The sequence below is a fragment of the Mesoplodon bidens genome, assembly GCF_964165515.1.
Source record: "Mesoplodon bidens genome assembly, chromosome: 6".
Taxonomy (NCBI): domain Eukaryota; kingdom Metazoa; phylum Chordata; class Mammalia; order Artiodactyla; family Ziphiidae; genus Mesoplodon; species Mesoplodon bidens.
In genome coordinates, this window is record NC_138162.1 from 111,254,586 (window position 1) to 111,276,008 (window position 21,423).

A 21,423-nucleotide genomic window follows, 5' to 3' on the forward strand; every position below is an offset into this window, starting at 1 on the left:
CTCAGTTTTGTTTCTTTTTATGGTTGAGTAATATTCCATTGTATATATGTGTCACATCTTCTTTATCCATTCATCTGTTGATGGACACTTAGGTTGTTTCCATGTCCTGGCTATTGTAAATAGAGCTGCAGTGAACATTGTGGTACATGACTCTTTTTGAATTATGGTTTTCTCAGGGTATCTACTGTATTCTTAGCACGTGATTGCCAAGCAGTAGTTATTTGTTGAGCGAATGAATATAGGAATGTGTGCATTTCTGCAGGATAGGACAAAAGGACAATAAGGCCTTCTATATATCATTGGAATCCTCTGCCAGGTAGACATATATCACTTAATCAGTCAGTATTCATTGCGTAAGGTTTTTTGACCATCTAAAAAACTTTCTAAATAGTATTAGCCAGTCCCTTCTTCTCTATTATATCCAAAAGAGATGTATGGTATTGAGAAGACAGAGTACTAAAACTAGCTATCAAGATATCTTATGTTGCATCCCAGATATGTTGGCTGCTTGACTTTCTGGGACTCAGTTTCCAAGTCTACACAATGAAAGTATTGGACAAATGATCTTTAAGAGTTCCTCCCCTTTTAACATGCTTTTATTCTAGGATATCATGAAATATTATTTCAGACACTTTGCTGAAATACACGTATGTAGTATATCTGTACTCCCCCAATCTACTACTTCAGAAATAATATACAGCAAAGATGATGATAAGGTAATGGTTGAGTAGCTTCTATCTGACAAGCCCCCCTGCAGATACACAATGACAAACTACGAATAAAATACAGGAAACTACTACTTGGAGGCTCTGGTAAGTGAACAGAAATCAGCATATTTTAGAGGGGAGTCAAAACTTGGGGAAAGTGAGTGACAGAGTGAATTTCCTATTTTGCAGGCCTTGTCCTGAGGTCAGTGAAGTTATGGCATTGATGGTATATGACAGCTAACATTCTGGTGAAAAGCCCGCTTTCTCTCTGGTGGGAGGAACCAGGGGAAGGGCTTGGGGAACCAGAGAGCCAGAGGAGGGGAACCTTGATTCTCTATATAACCCTGAATCTCTGGCTGACTCTTGACCCATGATTGCATGGGACAGACTGGGAGCAGTCAGAGCTAAGGTCTGAGCTGCCGTGCACCTCAGATGTTACAGAGTTTGCAGTTTAAGTCTGAACAAGTTGGTTCCTTGTAAAACAGAACCATAACACTCTTCAAAGGTGTGTAATAGAATGCAGTTTCTGGACATGCACAATGTCCAGGATACAGTCCAAAGTTGAGCCAGGATATTATGACCTGTTCTCAAGAAAAAAGACAATCAGCTCCCTTTCCTCAGCTGCCGCTAAGGTGCTTGGTCCTTCTGAGGAAGCTAAGGCCGCATTGGGGTGCAGCCCTCACTTCGTCCGGTGACTAGCATCGCTCCTGGCAGCACCTGCCTAGCACTCACCTGCACCATGGCCTCCGTCTCGGAGCTTGCCTGCATCTACTCGGCCCTCATCCTGCACGACTGAGGTGAGGGTCACGGAGGATAAGATCAATGCCTTCATTAAAGCAGCAGGTGTAAATGTTGAACCTTTCTGGCCAGGCTTGTTTGCAAAGGCTTTGGCCAGTGTCAACATCGGGAGCCTCATCTGCAATGTGGGGGCAGGTGGACCTGCCCCAGCAGCTGGTGCTGCCCCAGCAGGAGGTCCTGACCCCTCCCCCAGTGCTGTCCCAGCTGAGGAGAAGAAAGTGGAAGCAAAGAAAGAAGAATCTGAAGAGTCTGATGATGACATGGGCTTTGGGTTTTTTGACTAAACTAAACCTCTTTAGTAACACAAAAAGCTGGGCTCTTTACAAAAAACAAAAGACAATCAGCAATTGCCCACCCCAGGATGACTCAGATGTTCAAGTGATCATACAAGATCTTTCGAGCAGCTGTTTAAACTGCCCAATTTTCCATAAAGGAAACTATGCTTAAAATGAGAGAAAAGACAGGAAACTTCAGCAGAGAAATAGAAAACATTAAGAAGAGTCAAATGGAACTCAGCATTTTTTGAAAAATTTGTATCTGAAATAAAATATTCAGTAGGCTAAATAACAGAGGACAGAAACAGTAAAATTGAAATTAGAGCAATCGAAATTATTTGGAGAAATAAAGAGAGAAGAGAAATTATGGAAAAATAAACAGAGCCTCAGGAACATGTGGAACAATATCAAAATGTCTAGTATATGTGTAATTACAGATCCAGGAGAGAATAGACAGAATAGGTAGAAAAAATATTTAAAGAAATAATGTTCAGAAACTAAAAATTTGGTGAATTTTCTGAATTCAAAAAACTCAGCAAGCCCCAAACAGGATAAGTATGAAGAAAATCATGCTAGGCACATCATAGTCAGACTGTCAGTAAACCATGATAACATGAAGATCTTGAAAGCTGCCAGATAAAAACAACACATTACATACACAGAGACAATTCACACGACCGTGGACTATTCATCAGAAATCATGGCGACTAGAAGACAAAACTTTTAAAGTGTTGAAAGGAGTAAAACCTACCAACCCTGAATTCTGTATCTGGTGAAAGTATCTTTCAAGGAGGAAGGTGAGACAACATTTTCAGATAAAAAGAAACTAAGAATTTGTCACCAAGAGACCTTCACTATAAGAAATGTTAAAGGAATTTCTTCAGACTGAAGGGAAATAATACCAGAGGGAAACCTGAATATTCAAAATGATTGAAGAATATTGGAAATGGTAAATTCTAGGTAAATATAACAAGCTATTTTTTTTCTTTTTAGTGTCTTTAAAATATGTATGACTACTTAAGGCCAAAACTATGGCATTGGGGGCTTCCCTGGTGGCACAGTGGTTAAGAATCTGCCTGCCAATGGAGGGGACACGGGTTCGAGCCTGCGCTCTAGAGCCTGCGAGCCACAACTACTGAGCCCGCGTGCCACAACTACGGAAGCCTGTGCTCTGCAACAAGAGAAGCCACCACAATGAGGAGCCCGCACACAGCAACGAAGACCCAATGCAGCCAAAAATAAATAAATTTATTAAAAAAACAAAAACAAACTATGGCATTGCCTTCGTGGTGTTTATAGTGTATGTAGACATATTACATATGGAAACTATGTCATTAAAAATGACTGGGTGTGGTGTGGCTGAATGGATATAGACTAATACAGCTTTAAGTTTTTTACATATTACATAATGTGGGCTAATATTTAAATTAACAATATATATTATACTCCCTAGAGCAGAGTTTCTCGAACTTGGCACTGTTGACATTTGGGCTAGATAATTCTTTGTTGTGAGAAGCTGTCCTGTGCATTGTAGGATGTTTGGCAGTATCCCTGGCCTGCCACTAGATGCCAGGAGCATTCTTTTCTTCCAACCCCAGTAGTCTTCAGTCATTTTTTTTTTTTTACAACTTTATTGGAGTATAATTGCTTCACAATGGTGTATTAGTTTCTGCTTTATAACAAAGTGAATCAGTTATACATATACATCTGTTCCCATATCCCTTCCCTCTTGCGTCTCCCTCCCTCCCACCCTCCCTATCCCAGCCCTCCAGGCGGTCACAAAGCACCGAGCTGATCTCCCTGTGCTATGCGGCTGCTTCCCACTAGCTACCTACCTTACGTTTGGTAGTGTATATATGTCCATGCCTCTCTTTCGCTTTGTCACAGCTTACCCTTCCCCCTCCCCATATCCTCAAGTCCATTCTCAAGTAGGTCTGTGTCTTTATTCCTGTTTTACCCCTAGGTTCTTCATGACATTTTTTTTCTTAAATTCCATATATATGTGTTAGCATACGGTATTTGTCTTTCTCTTTCTGACTTACTTCACTCTGTATGACAGACTCTAGGTCTATCCACCTCATTACAAATAGCTCAATTTCGTTTCTTTTTATGGCTGAGTAATATTCCATTGTATGTATGTGCCACATCTTCTTTTTTTTTTTATTTTTTTTTATTTTTTATTTTTTTATTTTTTTTTCTTTTTGCGGTATGCGGGCCTCTCACTATTGTGGCCTCTCCCGTTGCGGAGCACAGGCTCCGGACGCGCAGGCCCAGCGGCCATGGCTCACGGGCCCAGCCGCTCCGCGGCATATGGGATCCTCCCAGACCGGGGCACGAACCCGTATCCCCTGCATCGGCAGGCGGACTCTCAACCACTGCGCCACCAGGGAGGCCCGCCACATCTTCTTTATCCATTCATCCAATGATGGACACTTAGGTTGTTTCCATCTCTGGAAGAGCTGCAATGAACATTTTGGTACATGACTCTTTTTGAATTATGGTTTTCTCAGGGTATATGCCCAGTAGTGGGATTGCTGGGTCATATGGTAGTTGTATTTGTAGTTGTTTAAGGAACCTCCATACTGTTCTCCATAGTGGCTGTACCAATTCACATTCCCACCAGCAGTGCAAGAGTGTTCCATTTTCTCCACACCCTCTCCAGCATTTATTGTTTCTAGATTTTTTGATGATGGCCATTCTGACTGGTGTGAGATAATATCTCATTGTAGTTTTTGATTTGCATTTCTCTAATGATTAATAATGTTGAGCATTCTTTCATGTGTTTGTTGGCAGTCTGTATATCTTCTTTGGAGAAATGTTTATTTAGGTCTTCTGCCCATTTTTGGATTGGGTTGTTTGTTTTTTTGCTATTGAGCTGCATGAGCTGCTTATAAATTTTGGAGATTAATCCTTTGTCATTTGCTTCATTTGCAAATATTTTGTCCCATTCTGAGGGTTGTCTTTTGGTCTTGTTTATTCAGTCATTGACAGATGTTCTCTTGGGGCAAAATCACCCCTAGCTGAGAACCATTGTCTTAAGCAGTCACTTCTTAAAAATGTTAAGAGGTATAATTAAAAGATTGATACATTAAAGTGCAATTCTATAAAGTATTTAAATAATTCAAAAGAAAGTGGGAAAGAAGAAACAGCAATAAAAACTGAAGGGGCAAACAAAATAAATGCTAGACTAAAATCCAGCTGTATCATTATTTAATATTGGTGAGCTAAATGCTCCAATTAAAAGGCAGAGACTGTCAGAATGAATTAAAGAAAAAAAAGCAAGAGAGTTCCCTGGTGGCCTAGTGGTTAGGATTCCAAGGCTTTCACTGCTGAAGGCTCGGGTTCAGTCCCTGGTCGGGGAACTGAGATCCCTCAAGCTGCGTGGTGTGGCCAAAAAAAGAAGAAGAAGAAGAAAAGAAAGCAAGATGCAAATATTGCTGTGTACAAGAGATGTATTTTGAATATAAAGAGGTGGATTGAAAATAAATGGGTGGGGAAAATGTGCCATGAAAATAGTAAGTATAAAAAAGAGGTAGCTTTATTAATTCCAGATTAAAAAAAAAACTTCAAGACACAGAATATTATCAAATAAAGAGGGTCATTCCATAATAATAAAATTCATCAGGACAACATAATGATTTATATATAAAAATAAATATTTGTGCTTGATAGCCAAAATTGATGGAAATGAAGAAATAAGCAATTCTGTGATGATTGTAGATTGTTTAAACTGCCCTCTCAGCAAGTAATAGAACAACTAAACTGAAACAAAACAACAACAAAACAAGTAGAGACAGAGAATCTGAACAGCACCCTCCGGTATTCATTGAATACTACTTCCCAACTTCTGCAGAATAAACAACATGCAAGAGCACATGGTATGTTTTCTAAGAGAGAATATACGCTGGGCTATTAAATAAATATCAATAAATTTAAAAGGATTGAAACCATACAGTATATAATCCCTGATCACAGAGTAATTATATTAGAAATCAGTTAACACTAAGGTATCGAGGAATACCCAGTCTTTCTAAATTAAACAAAATGCTTGTAAATAATCTGTAACTCAAAGATGAAATCAGAAAGGAAATTAGGAAATATTTTGAACTGAATGATAATATCAAAATTTGTAGAATATAGCTAAAGCAATGTTTAGAGAGAAACTTATAATGTTAAAGTGCTAATATAAAACAAGAAGAAAGTTCTAAAATCACCAACTTAAGCTCCAACTTAAGAAACTGGGGAAAAAATGGGCAAAGTAACTTGAAAGAATGAAATGATTAAAATAAGAGTAGAAATGAACAAAATAACTAGAACTAATAAGTTTAGCAAGGTTGCTCGATACAAGTGTACAAAATCTAACTGGCAATAAGCAATCTTAAAATGAATAAAATACTTAGTAATAAGTTTAACAAAAGGGCAGGATCTATACACTGAAAAACACAAAACATTGCTGAGAGAAGTTAAAGGACATCTAAATAAAAGGAGAAACACATGTTCATGGATTGGAAGACAATATGATTAAGATCAGTAATGGGCTGAGTTATGTAAAGGACCCAGTAGTAAATACTTTAGGCTTTGGGGGTCATGAAATCTTTGTTGCAGCTGCTCCACTCTGCTGTTAACAGCATGAAAACAGCAATAGATAATATATCAATGAATGGGTGGTGCTGTGTTCCAATAGTATCTTACAGGCATACCTTATTTTATTGCGTTTTTCATCTTATTGTGCTTTTCAGATATTGCGTTCTTTACAAATTGAAGGTTTGTGGCAATCCTATGTCAAGCAAGTCTTTCAGTGCCATTTTTCCACAGCGTTTGCTTACTTCATGTCTCTGTTGCATTTTGGTAATTCTGAAAATATTTCAAATCCTCCACCAGCAGAAAGATTATGACTTGCTAATGGCTCAGATGATGGTTAGCATTTTTTAGCAACAAAATATTTTAAAATTAAGTATGTACATTTTAGTTTTTTAAGACATATTGATGTTGCACACTTAATAGACTACAGTATAGTGTAAACATATACATGCATTGGGAAAGCAAAAAATTTGTGACTCACTTTGTTGCAATATTCACTTCATTGCAGTGGTCTGGAACCAAACCTGCAATGTCTCTGAGGTATGCCCGCATTTACAAAAACAAGCAGGGGCCTGGATTTGGCTTGTGGACTATAGTTTGCTGACCTCTCATTAAGATGCTGATTCTCTCCAAATTGATTTATTGATTGAGTGCAACTCCTATCAAAATTCCAATAGATGTCTTTGTAGAAATTGTCAAGATTATCCTGAAATTTATATGGAACTGCAGAGTTACTAGAATAGCCAAAACAACTTTGAAAAAAAATAGCTAAATTATTTACATTACTTGATTTCAAAATTTACTATCAGGTTACAGTAATCAAGAGAATGTGGTATATTGGCTTAAGGATAGATATATAAATCCATGGAACAGGATAGAGGGTCTAGAGAGAAACTCTCCCATTTGTGGTCAATTTTTGCCAAAGGTGCCTAGACAATTCTATAGGTAAAGGAGAGTTTTTTTCAACTAATGGCATTGGAACAATTGGACTGATAAAAGATAGATCTAGACCTTTACTTCCATCCACAAAAATTAACTCAAAATATATTATAGACTAAAACATAAGAGCTAAAGGTATACAATTTCTTGAAGAAAACACAGGAGAAAATCTTTATGACCATCGATTAGGCAAAGATTTCTTAAATAAGACACTAAAAGTGACTGAAAGCAGATTAGTGATTTCCTTGTATTGGGTGTGGAGGGGAATCTGTGGACTGCAAAGATGCACAAGGGTATCCCAGCAAACACCATGTAGGATAATCAAAAGGAAATTTTTACTTAGATGTATTGAGTTCAGCTATCGAACAGTAAGGCAAAGAGAATATCACAATATTAACCAAAGAGAAAAGACAAATTACATACATGGTGAAACAAAATTAGAAGAGAAAAAAAACCAATTTGATAAAATTAAACATCTACTTATGGCAAAAGCTCTTAGCAGAGTTGGATTTGAAAGGAATTTATTTAATCTGATACAAGGTAGCTACAAAACCAAAAATATACAAAAAGCAAATCTTTCATTATTCCCTTTAAGTTCAAGAGCAAGACAAAGATGCCTGCCATCGCTACTCCTAGCTGACTCAAGAAGACAAGAAGGAAAAATAAAAGGTATTAGGATTGAAATGAAAGAAGCAAAATTGCTATTAGTCGGGTTTTTTTGTTTTGTTTTTTTTGGCCACACAGTACATGGGATCTTAATTCCCCGATCGGGGGTTAAACCTGCCCCCCTGCATTGGGTGCACGAAGTCTTAACCATTGGACCACCAGGGAAGTCCCTGCTCTTAGTTGTTGATTATATGCTTTTCTACATAGGAAACTGAAAGAATCTTGAAATTGAGGCATTTCTCTACACCAAACTTTTTTTTTTTTTGTGGTATGCGGGCCTCCCACCGCCATGGCCTCTCCCGCTGCGGAGCACAGGCCCCGGAAGCGCAGGCCCAGCGGCCATGGCCCACGGGCCCAGCCGCTCTGCGGCATGTGGGATCCTCCCGGACCGGGGCACGAACCCGTGTCCCCCGCATTGGCAGGTGAACTCCCAATTACTGCGCCACCAGGGAAGCCCCCAAACATAATTTTGAAGACATACAACTAAAATGCAATAAAAATATAAGGTTCCTAGGAGTATATCTAGGAAAAGATATGAAAGATGTTTATTGAGAGAATTTTAAAACTTTATTGAAAAATTAAGAAAGCTTTGGTAAGTGGAGGGACACTATGCTCATAGATAAGGGTATTAAATATTATAAAGATGTCTCCAAATCAATCTATAAAGTTGGTGCCATCTTATTAAAAAACCAGTGGGCTTCTAAGTGGAATTTGATAAAAGTTACATGAAAGAGCAAAGGATCAAGGGGAGCCAAGGTTCTCTTGAAGAACAAGCAAGAGCGAAGAGGACTCTAGGAGACGTAGCCTACTAAATACAAAGCTTATTCTAAAAGCCATGGATGGACATGCTGCAGCTAGACAAGTGGGATAGAATAGAGAGGCCAACGTGTGGAAAGTTAATATTTGACAGAAGTGGCATTGCAGGTCAATGAAGAATCATAGCATTCTCTGGAGTAGGAAATCAGTAAGTAATGCCTAATTGTGAAAAACAGCCAAAAATTAAAAAAAAAACAAAAAAAAAAGCTGAAAGAGTTGAAAATGGTTGCTTCTGGGGAAGGGGAATTAGATGATGGGTGAGCAGGAAACAGGTAACTTCCTTTTTAAAAAATAATTTATTAGAAACTGTCTTTTAAATTAGTAATGTGAATAACTGAACAGTGAAAACATTTATTAAAAATATAATATAGTATCTTGTAAAAGGATTTTTTATTTTTTTAACTATTTATTTATTTATTTATTTTTTACATCTTTATTGGAGTATAATTGCTTTACAATGGTGTGTGAGTTTCTGCTTTATAACAAAGTGAATCAGCTGTAAGTATACATATATCCCCATATCCCCACCCTCTTGCGTCTCCCTCACACCCTACCTATCCCACCCCTCTAGGTGGTCACAAAGCACCGAGCTGATCTCCCTGTGCTATGCAGCTGCTTCCCACTAGCTATCTACCTTACGTTTGGTACTGTATATATGTCCATGCCTCTCTATCGCTTTGTCACAGCTTACCCTTCCTCCTCCCCATATCCTCAAGTCCATTCTCAAGTAGGTCTATGTCTTTATTCCTGTCTCACCCCTAGGTTCTTCATGACATTTTTTTTTCTTAAATTCCATATATATGTGTTAGCATACAGTATTTGTCTTTCTCTTTCTGACTTACTTCACTCTGTATGATAGACTCGAGGTGTATCCACCTCATTACAAATAGCACAATTTCCTTTCTTTTTATGGCTGAGTAATATTCCATTGTATATATGTGCCACATCTTCTTTATCCATTCATCTGATGATGGACACTTAGGTTGTTTCCATCTCCGGGCTATTGTGAATAGAGCTGCAGTGAACATTTTGGTACATGTCTCTTTTTGAATTATGGTTTTCTTAGGGTATATGCCTAGTAGTGGGATTGCTGGGTCATATGGTAGTTCTACTTGTAGTTTTTTAAGGAACCTCCATACTGTTTTCCATAGAGGCTGGACCAATTCACATTCCCACCAGCAGTGCAAGAGTGTTCCCTTTTTTCCACACGATCTCCAGCATTTATTGTTTCTAGATTTTTTGAGGATGGGCATTCTGACTGGTGTGAGGTGATATCTCATTGTAGTTTTGATTTGCATTTCTCTAATGATTAATGATGTTGAGCATTCTTTCATGTGTTTGTTGGCAGTCTGTATATCTTCTTTGGAGAAATGTCTATTTGGGTCTTCTGCCCATTTTTGGATTGGGTTGTTTGTTTTTTTGCTATTGAGCTGCATGAGCTGCTTATAAATTTTGGAGATTAATCCTTTGTCATTTGCTTCATTTTTAAATACTTTGTCCCATTCTAAGGGTTGTCTTTTGGTTTTGTTTATGGTTTCCTTTGCTGTGCAAAAGCTTTGAAGTTTCATTAGGTCCCGTGTGTTAATTTTTGTTTTTATTTCCATTTCTCTAGGAGGTGGGTCCAAAAGGATCTTGCTGTGATTTATGTCATAGAGTGTTCTGCCTGTGTTTTCTTCTAAGAGTTTGATAGTTTCTGGCCTTACATTTAGGTCTTTAATCCATTTTGAGCTTATTTTTGTGTATGATGTTAGGGAGTGATCTAATCTCATACTTTTACATGTACCTGTCCAGTTTTCCCAGCACCAGTTATTGAAGAGGCTGTCCTTTCTCCACTGTACATTCCTGCCTCCTTTATCAAAGATAAGGTGACCATATGTGTGTGGGTTTATCTCTGGGCTTTCTATCCTGTTCCATTGATCTATCTTTCTGTTTTTGTGCCAGTACCATACTGTCTTGATTACTGTAGCTTTGTAGTATAGTCTGAAGTCTGGGAGCCTGGTTCCTCCAGCTCCGTATTCCGTTCTCAAGATTGCTTTGGCTCTTCGGGGTCTTTTGTGTTTCCATACAAATTGTGAAATTTATTGTTCTAGTTCTGTGAAAAATGCCAGTGGTAGTTTGATAGGGATTGCATTGAATCTGTAGTTTGCTTTGGGTAGTAGAGTCATTTTCCCAATATTGATTCTTCCAATCCAGGATCATGGTATATCACTCCATCTATTTGTATCATCTTTAATTTCTTTCATCAGTGTCTTATAATTTTCTGCATACAGGTCTTTTGTCTCCTTAGATAGGTTTATTCCTAGATCTTTTATTCTTTTTGTTGCAGTGATAAATGGGAGTGTTTTCTTGATTTCACTTTCAGATTTTTCATCATTAGTGTACAGGATTGCCAGAGATTTCTGTGCATTAATTTTGCATCCTGCTACTTTACGAAATTCATTGATTAGCTCTAGTAGTTTTCTGGTAACATCTTTAGGATTCTCTATGTATAGTATCATGTCATCTGCAAAGAGTGACAGCTTTACTTCTTGTTTTCCGATTTGGATTCCTTTTATTTCCTTTTCTTCTCTGATTGCTGTGGCTAACACTTCCAAAACGATGTTGAATAAGAGTGGTGAGAGTGGGCAACCTGGTCTTGTTCCTGATGTTGGTGGAAATGGTTCCAGGTTTTCACCATTGAGGACGATGTTGGCTGTAGGTTTGTCATATATGGCCTTTATTATGTTGAGGAAAGTTCCCTCTACGCCTACTTTCTGCAGGGTTTTTATCATAAGTGGGTGTTGAATTTTGTCGAAAGCTTTCTCTGCATCTGTTGAGATGATCATATGGTTTTTCTCCTTCAGTTTGTTAATATGGTGTATCACGTTGATTGATTTGCGTATATTGAAGAATCCTTGCATGCCTGGAATAAACCCCACTTGATCATGGTGTATGATCCTTTAAATGTGCTGTTGGATTCTGTTTGCTAGTATTTTGTTGAGGATTTTTGCATCTATGTTCATCAGTGATAATGGCCTGTAGTTTTCTCTCTTTGTGACATCCTTGTGTGGTTTTGGTATCAAGGTGATGGTGGCCTCGTAGAATGAGTTTGGGGGTGTTCCTCCCTCTGCTATATTTTGGAAGAGTTTGAGAAGGATAGGTGTTAGCCCTTCTCTAAATGTTTGAGAGAGTTCGCCTGTGAAGCCATCTGGTCCTGGGCTTTTGTTTGTTGGACGATTTTTAATCACAGTTTCAATTTCAGTGCTTGTGATTGGTCTGTTCATATTTTCTATTTCTTCTTGATTCAGTCTTGGCAGGTTGTGCATTTCTAAGAATTTGTCCATTTCTTCCAGGTTGTCCCTTTTATTGGCATAGAGTTGCTTGTAGTAATCTTTCATGATCTTTTGTATTTCTGCAGTGTCAGTTGTTACTTCTCCTTTTTCATTTCTAATTCTATTGATTTGAGTCCTCTCTTTTTTTCTTGATGAGTCTGGCTAATGGTTTATCAATTTTGTTTATCTTCTCAAAGAACCAGCTTTTAGTTTTTTTGATCTTTGCTATCGTTTCCTTCATTTGTTTTTCATTTTTCTTTTTTTTAACAACTTTATTGGTCTATAGTTGCTTTACAAAGTTATGTTAGTTTCTGCTGTATAACAAAGTGAATCAGCTAAATGTATACATATATCCCCATATCTACTCCCTCTTGCGTCTCGCTCCAACGCTCCCTATCTCACCCCTCTAGATGGTCACAAAGCACTGAGCTGTTTTCCTTGTGCTATGCAGCTGCTTCCTACTAGCTATCTGTTTTACATTTGGTAGTTTATATATGTCAATGCTACACTCTCACTTCGTCCCAAATTACCCTTCTCCCTCCCTCTGTCCTCAAGTCCATTCTCTACATCTGCGTCTTGATTCCTGTCCTCCCCCTAGGTTCATCAGAACCATGTTTTTTTTGGATTCCAGATATGTGTTAGCATACAATATTTGTTTTTCTCTTTCTGACATACTTCATTCCGTATGATAGACTCTAGGTCCATCCGCCTCACAACAAATAAATAAATTTCGTTTCCTTTTATGGCTGAGTAACATTCCATTGTATAGATGAGCCAGATCTTCTTTTTTTTTTTATTAGTTTCTACTTTATAACAAAGTGAATCAGTTATACATATACATCTGTTCCCATATCCCTTTCCTCTTGCGTCTCCCTCCCTCCCACCCTCCCTATCCCACCCCTCCAGGCATTCCCAAAGCACCGAGCTGATCTCCCTGTGCTATGCAGCTGCTTCCCACTATGTATCTATCATACGTTTGGTAGCGTATATATGTCCATGCCTCTCTCTCGCTTTGTCACAGCTCACCTTCCCACTCTGCATATCCTCAAGTCCATTCTCAAGTAGATCTGTGTCTTTATCCCTGTTTTACCCCTAGGTTTTTCATGACATTTTATTCTTAAATTCCATATATATTTGTTAGCATACGGTATTTGTGTTTCTCTTTCTGACTTACTTCACTCTGTATGACAGACTCTAGGTCTATCCACCTCATTACAAATAGCTCAGTTTCGTTTCTTTTTATGGCTGAGTAATATTCCATTGTATACATGTGCCACATCTTCTTTATCCATTTATCCGATGATGGACACTTAGGTTGTTTCCATCTCCGGGCTATTGTGAATAGAGCTGCAATGAACATTTTGGTACATGTCTCTTTTTTTTTATTTTTTATTTTTTTATTAGTTTCTGCTTTATCACAAAGTGAATCAGTGACACATATACATCTGTTCCCACATCCCTTCCCTCATGCATCTCCCTCCCTCCCACCCTCCCCATCCCACCCCTCCAGGCGGTCACAAAGCACCAAGCTGATCTCCCTGTGCTATGCGGCTGCTGCCCACTATCTATCTACCTTACGTTTGGTACTGTATATATGTCCATGCCTCTCTTTCGCTTTGTCACAGCTTACCCTTCCCCCTCCCCATATCCTCAAGTCCATTCTCAAGTAGGTCTGTGTCTTTATTCCCATTTTACCGCTAGGTTCTTCATGACAGTTTTTTTTCTTAAATTCCATATATATGTGTTAGCATACGGTATTTGGCTTTCTCTTTCTGACTTACTTCACTCTGTATGACAAACTCGAGGTGTATCCACCTCATTACAAATAGCTCAGTTTCGTTTCTTTTTATGGCTGGCTCCATTGTATATATGTGCCACATCTTCTTTATCCATTCATCCGATGATGGACACTTAGGTTGTTTCCATCTCCGGGCTATTGTGAATAGAGCTGCAGTGAACATTTTGGTACATGTCTCTTTTTGAATTATGGTTCTCTCAGGGTATATGCCTAGTAGTGGGATTGCTGGGTCATATGGTAGTTGTATTTGTAGTTGCTTAAGGAACCTCCATACTGTTCTCCATAGTGGCTGTACCAATTCACATTCCCACCAGCAGTGCAAGAGTGTTCCCTTTTCTCCACACCCTCTCCAGCATTTATTGTTTCTAGATTTTTTGATGATGGCCATTCTGACTGGTGTGAGCTGATATCTCATTGTAGTTTTGATTTGTATTTCTCTAATGATTAATGATGTTGAGCATTCTTTCATGTGTTTGTTGGCAGCCTGTATATCTTCTTTGGAGAAATGTCTATTTGGGTCTTCTGCCCATTTTTGGATTGGGTTGTTTGTTTTTTTGCTATTGAGCTGCATGAGCTGCTTATAAATTTTGGAGATTAATCCTTTGTCATTTGCTTCATTTTTAAATACTTTGTCCCACTCTGAGGGTTATCTTTTGGTTTTGTTTATGGTTTCCTTTGCTGTGCAAAAGCTTTGAAGTTTCATTAGGTCCCGTGTGTTAATTTTTGTTTTTATTTCCATTTCTCTAGGAGGTGGGTCCAAAAGGATCTTGCTGTGATTTACGTCATAGAGTGTTCTGCGTGTGTTTTCCTCTAAGAGTTTGATGGTTTCTGGCCTTACATTTGGTCTTAAATCCATTTTGAGCTTATTTTTGTGTATGGTGTTAAGGAGTGATCTAAAATCTCATACTTTTACATGTACCTGTCCAGTTTTCCTAGCACCAGTTATTGAAGAGGCTGTCCTTTCTCCACTGTACATTCCTGCCTCCTTTATCAAAGATATGGTGACCATATGTGCGTGGGTTTATCTCTGGGCTTTCTATCCTGTTCCATTGATCTATCTTTCTGTTTTCGTGCCAGTACCATACTGTCTTGATTACTGTAGCTTTGTAGTATAGTCTGAAGACAGCCTGATTCCTCCAGCTCCGTATTTCGGTCTCAAGATTGCTTTGGCTATTCGGGGTCTTTTGTGTTTCCATACAAATTGTGAATGTTTTTGTTCTAGTTCTGTGAAAAATGCCAGTGGTAGTTTGATAGGGATTGCATTGAATCTGTAGTTTGCTTTGGGTAGTAGAGTCATTTTCCCAATATTGATTCTTCCAATCCAGGATCATGGTATATCACTCCATGTATTTGTATCATCTTTAATTTCTTCCATCAATGTCTTATAATTTTCTGCATACAGGTCTTTTGTCTCCTTAGGTAGGTTTATTCCTAGATCTTTTATTCTTTTTGTTGCAGTGATAAATGGGAGTGTTTTCTTGATTTCACTTTCAGATTTTTCATCATTAGTGTACAGGATTGCCAGAGATTTCTGTGCATTAATTTTGCATCCTGCTACTTTACGAAATTCATTGATTAGCTCTAGTAGTTTTCTGGTAACATCTTTAGGATTCTCTATGTATAGTATCATGTCATCTGCAAAGAGTGACAGCTTAACTTCTTCTTTTCCAGTTTGGATTCCTTTTATTTCCTTTTCTTCTCTGATTGCTGTGGCTAACACTTCCAAAACGATGTTGAATAAGAGTGGTGATATTGGGCAACCTGGTCTTGTTCCTGATGTTGGTGGAAATGGTTTCAGGTTTTCACCATTGAGGATGATGTTGGCTGTGGGTTTCTCATATATGGCCTTTATTATGTTGAGGAAAGTTCCCTGTATGCCTAGTTTCTTTTTTTTTTTTTTTTTTTTTTTTTGTGGTACGCGGGCCTCTCACTGTTGTGGCCTCTCCCGTTGCGGAGCACCGGCTCAGGACGTGCAGGCTTAGTGGCCATCGCTCATGGGCCCAGCTGCTCCGTGGCATGTGGGATCTTCCCAGACCGGGGCACGAACCCGTGTCCCCTGCATCGGCAGGCGGACTCTCAACCACTGTGCCACCAGGGAAGCCCATGCCTAGTTTCTGCAGGGTTTTTATCATAAATGGGTGTTGAATTTTGTCGTAAGCTTTCTCTGCATCTATTAATACGATCATATGGTTTTTCTCCTTCAATTTGTTAATATGGTGTATCACGTTGATTGATTTGCATATATTGAAGAATCCTTGCATGCCTGGAATAAACCCCACTTGATCGTGGTGCATGATCCTTTAAATGTGCTGTTGGATTCTGTTTGCTAGTATTTTGTTGAGGATTTTTGCATCTATGTTCATCAGTGATATTGGCCTGTAGTTTTCTCTCTTTGTGACATCCTTGTGTGGTTTTGGTATCAAGGTGATGGTGTCCTCGTAGAATGAGTTTGGGAGTGTTCCTCCCTCTGCTATATTTTGGAAGAGTTTGAGAAGGATAGGTGTTAGCCCTTCTCTAAATGTTTGATAGAATTCGCCTGTGAAGCCATCTGGTCCTGGGCTTTTGTTTGTTGGAAGATATTTTTTATTAGTTTCTGCTTTATCACAAAGTGAATCAGCCATACATATATATCTGTTCCCACATCCCTTCCCTCTTGCGTCTCCCTCCCTCCCACCCTCCCCATCCCACCCCTCCAGGCGGTCACAAAGCACCGAGCTGATCTCCATGTGCTATGCGGGTGCTGCCCACTATCTATCTACCTTACGTTTGGTACTGTATATATGTCCATGCCTCTCTTTCGCTTTGTCACAGCTTACCCTTCCCCCTCCCCATATCCTCAAGTCCATTCTCAAGTAGGTCTGTGTCTTTATTCCCATTTTACTGCTAGGTTCTTCATGACAGTTTTTTTTCTTAAATTCCATATATATGTGTTAGCATACGGTATTTGGCTTTCTCTTTCTGACTTACTTCACTCTGTATGACAGACTCGAGGTGTATCCACCTCATTACATATAGCTCAGTTTCGTTTCTTTTTATGGCTGAGTAATACTCCATTGTATATATGTGCCACATCTTCTTTATCCATTCATCCGATGATGGACACATAGGTTGTTTCCATCTCCGGGCTATTGTGAATAGAGCTGCAATGAACATTTTGGTACATGTCTCTTTTTGAATTATGGTTTTCTCAGGGTATATGCCTAGTAGTGGGATTGCTGGGTCATATGGTAGTTGTATTTGTAGTTGTTTAAGGAACCTCCATACTGTTCTCCATAGTGGCTGTACCAATTCACATTCCCACCAGCAGTGCAAGAGTGTTCCCTTTTCTCCACACCCTCTCCAGCATTTATTGTTTCTAGATTTTTTGATGATGGCCATTCTGACTGGTGTGAGCTGATATCTCATTGTAGTTTTGATTTGCATTTCTCTAATGATTAATGATGTTGAGCATTCTTTCATGTGTTTGTTGGCAGTCTGTATATCTTCTTTGGAGAAATGTCTATTTGGGTCTTCTGCCCATTTTTGGATTGGGTTGTTTGTTTTTTTGCTATTGAGCTGCATGAGCTGCTTATAAATTTTGGAGATTAATCCTTTGTCATTTGCTTCATTTTTAAATACTTTGTCCCATTCTGAGGGTTGTCTTTTGGTTTTGTTTATGGTTTCCTTTGCTGTGCAAAAGCTTTGAAGTTTCATTAGGTCCCATGTGTTAATTTTTGTTTTTATTTCCATTTCTCTAGGAGGTGGGTCCAAAAGAATCTTGCTGTGATTTATGTCATAGAGTGTTCTGCCTGTGTTTTCCTCTAAGAGTTTGATAGTTTCTGGCCTTACATTTAGGTCTTTAATCCATTTTGAGCTTATTTTTGTGTATGGTGTTAAGGAGGGATCTAATCTCATACTTTTACATGTACCTGTCCAGTTTTCCCAGCACCAGTTATTGAAGAGGCTGTCCTTTCTCCAGTGTACATTCCTGCCTCCTTTATCAAAGATATGGTGACCATATGTGCGTGGGTTTATCTCTGGGCTTTCTATCCTGTTCCATTGATCTATCTTTCTGTTTTTGTGCCAGTACCATACTGTCTTGATTACTGTAGCTTTGTAGTATAGTCTGAAGTCAGGGAGCCTGGTTCCTCCAGCTCCGTATTCTGTTCTCAAGATTGCTTTGGCTCTTCGGGGTCTTTTGTGTTTCCATACAAATTGTGAATTTTTTTGTTCTAGTTCTGTGAAAAATGCCAGTGGTAGTTTGATAGGGATTGCATTGAATCTGTAGATTGCTTTGGGTAGTAGAGTCATTTTCCCAATATTGATTCTTCCAATCCAGGATCATGGTATATCACTCCATCTATTTGTATCATCTTTAATTTCTTTCATCGGTGTCTTATAATTTTCTGCATACAGGTCTTTTGTCTCCTTAGGTAGGTTTTTTCCTAGATATTTTATTCTTTTTGTTGCAGTGATAAATGGGAGTGTTTTCTTGATTTCACTTTCAGATTTTTCATCATTAGTGTACAGGAATGCCAGAGATTTCTGTGCATTAATTTTGCATCCTGCTACTTCACAAAATTCTTTGTTTAGCTCTAGTAGTTTTCTGGTAGCATCTTTAGGATTATCTATGTATAGTATCATGTCATCTGCTAAGAGTGACAGGTTTACTTCTTGTTTTTCGATTTGGATTCCTTTTATTTCCTTTTCTTCTCTGATTGCTGTGGCTAACACTTCCAAAACGATGTTGAATAAGAGTGGTGAAAGTGGGCAACCTGGTCTTGTTCCTGATGTTGGTGGAAATGGTTCCAGGTTTTCACCATTGAGCACGATGTTGGCTGTAGGTTTGTCATATATGGCCTTTAGTATGTTGAGGAAAGTTCCCTCTACGCCTACTTTCTGCAGGGTTTTTATCATAAATAGGTGTTGAATTTTGTCGAAAGCTTTCTCTGCATCTATTGAGATGATCATATGTTTTTTTCGCCTTCAATTTGTTAATATGGTGTTATCACGTTGATTGATTTGCATATGTTGAAGAATCCTTGCATGCCTGGAATAAACCCCACTTGATCATGGTGTATCATCCTTTTAATGTGCTGTTGGATTCTGTTTGCTAGTATTTTGTTGAGGATTTTTGCATCTATGTTCATCAGTAATATTGGTCTGTTGTTTTCTTTGTTTGTGACATCCTTGTGTGGTTTTGGTATCAAGGTGATGATGGCTTTGTAGAATGAGTTTGGGAGTGTTCCTTTCTCTGCTATATGTTGGAAGAGTTTGAGAAGGATAGGTGTTAGCCCTTCTCTAAATGTTTGAGAGAATTCGCCTTTGAAGCCATCTGGTCCTGAGCTTCTGTTTGTTGGAAGGTTTTTAATGACAGTTTCAATTTCAGTGCTTGTGATTGGTCTGTTCATATTTTCTGTTTCTTCCTGATTCAGTCTTGGCAGTTTGTGCATTTCTAAGGATTTGTCCATTTCTTCCAGGTTGTCCCTTTTTTTGGCATAGAGTTGCTTGTAGTAATCTTTCATGATCTTTTGTATTTCTGCAGTGTCAGTTGTTCCTTCTCCTTTTTCATTTCTATTTCTATTGATTTGAGTCTTCTCTCTTTTTTTCTTGATGAGTCTGGCTAATGGTTTATCAATTTTGTTTATCTTCTCAAAGAACCAGCTTTTAGTTTTCTTCATCTTTGCTATCGTTTCCTTCATTTCTTTTTCATTTATTTCTGATCTGATCTTTATGATTTGTTTCCTTCTTCTAACTTTGGGGTGTTTTTGTTCATGTCTCTCTAATTGCTTTAAGTGCAAGGTTAGGTTGTTTATTCGAGATGTTCCCTGTTTCTTATCGTGGGATTGTATTGCTATAAACTTCCCTCTTAGATCTGCTTTTGCTGCATCCCATAGGTTTTGGGTCATCGTGTCTCCATTGTCATTTGTTTCTAGGTATTTTTTGATTTCCTCTTTGATTTCTTCAGTGATCAGTTCATTATTAAGTAGTGTATTGTTCAGCCTCCATGTGTTTGTATTTTTTACAGATATTTTCCTTTAATTGATATCTAGTCTTATAGCGTTGTGGTCGGAAAAGATACTTGATACAATTTCAATTTTCTTAAATTTACCAAGGCTTGATTTGTGGCCCAAGATATGATCTATCCTGGAGAATGTTCCATGAGCACTTGAGAAAAATGTGTATTTTGTTGTTTTTGGATGGAATGTCCTATAAATATCAATTAAGTCCATCTTGTTTAATGTATCATTTAAAGCTTGTGTTTCCTTATTTATTTCCATTTTGGATGATCTGTCCATTGGTGAAAGTGGGGTGTTAAAGTCCCCTACTATGAATGTGTTACTGTCGATTTCCCCTTTTATGGCTGTTAGTATTTGCCTTATGTATTGAGGTGCTCCTATGTTGTGTGCATAAATATTCACAGTTGTTTTATCTTCTTGTTGGATCGATGCCTTGATCATTATGTAGTGTCCTTCTTTGTCTCTTATAGTAGTCTTTATTTCAAAGTCTATTTTGTCTGATATGAGAATTGCTACTCCAGCTTTCTTTTGGTTTCCATTTGCATGGAATATCTTTTTCCATCCCCTTACTTTCAGTCTGTATGTGTCTCTAGGTATGAAGTGGGTCTCTTGTAGGCAGCATATATATGGGTCTTGTTTTTGTATCCATTCAGCTAATCTGTGTCTTCTGGTGGGAGCATTTAGTCCATTTACATTTAAGGTAATTATCGATATGTATGTTCCTATTCCCATTTTCTTAATTGTTTTGGGTTCGTTATTGTAGGTCTTTTCCTTCTGTTGTGTTTCTTCCCAGAGAAGTTCCTTTAGCATTTGTTGTAAAGCTGGTTGGGTGGTGCTGAACTCTCTCAGCTTTTGCTTGTCTGTAAAGGTTTTAATTTCTCCATCAAATCTGAATGAGATCCTTGCTGGGTAGAGTAATTTTGGTTGCAGGTTTTTCTCCTTCATCACTTTTAATATGTCCTGCCAGTCCCTTCTGGCTTGCAGAGTTTCTGTTGAAAGATCAGCTGTTAACCTTATGGGGATTCCCTTGTGTGTCATTTGTTGTTTTACCCTTGCTGCTTTTAATATGTTTTCTTTGTATTTAATTTTTGACAGTTTGATTAATATGTGTCTTTGCGTATTTCTCCTTGGATTTATCCTGTATGGGACTCTCTGTGCCTCATGGACTTGATTAACTATTTCCTTTCCCATATTAGGGACGTTTTCGAGTATAATCTCTTCAAATATTTTCTCAGTCCCTTTCTTTTTCTCTTCTTCTTTTGGAACCCCAATAATTCGAATGTTGGTGCATTTAATGTTGTCCCAGAGGTCTCTGAGACTGTCCTCAGTTCTTTTCATTCTTTTTTCTCTCTTCTGCTCTGCAGTAGTTATTTCCACTATTTTATCTTCCACGTCACCTATCCGTTCTTCTGCCTCGGTTACTCTGCTATTGATCCCATCTAGAGTATTTTAAATTTCATTTATTGTGTTGTTCATCATTGCTTGTTTCATCTTTAGTTCTTCTACGTCCTTGTTAACTGTTCCTTGCATTTT

At 38.3% G+C, this 21,423-nt stretch overlaps 1 protein-coding gene and 1 pseudogene across 2 annotated transcripts in view; both read left to right on the top strand.

Moving 5' to 3' along the window:
- Positions 1 to 21,423, top strand: part of MTMR9 (myotubularin related protein 9) — an 86,558-nt gene that overhangs the window by 19,501 nt on the left and 45,634 nt on the right. The gene's annotated exons all lie outside the window — the stretch shown is intronic.
- LOC308619081 (large ribosomal subunit protein P1-like) lies at positions 1,296 to 3,187 on the top strand (annotated as a pseudogene). Its single transcript has one exon. The product of its transcript is annotated as a large ribosomal subunit protein P1-like (transcript).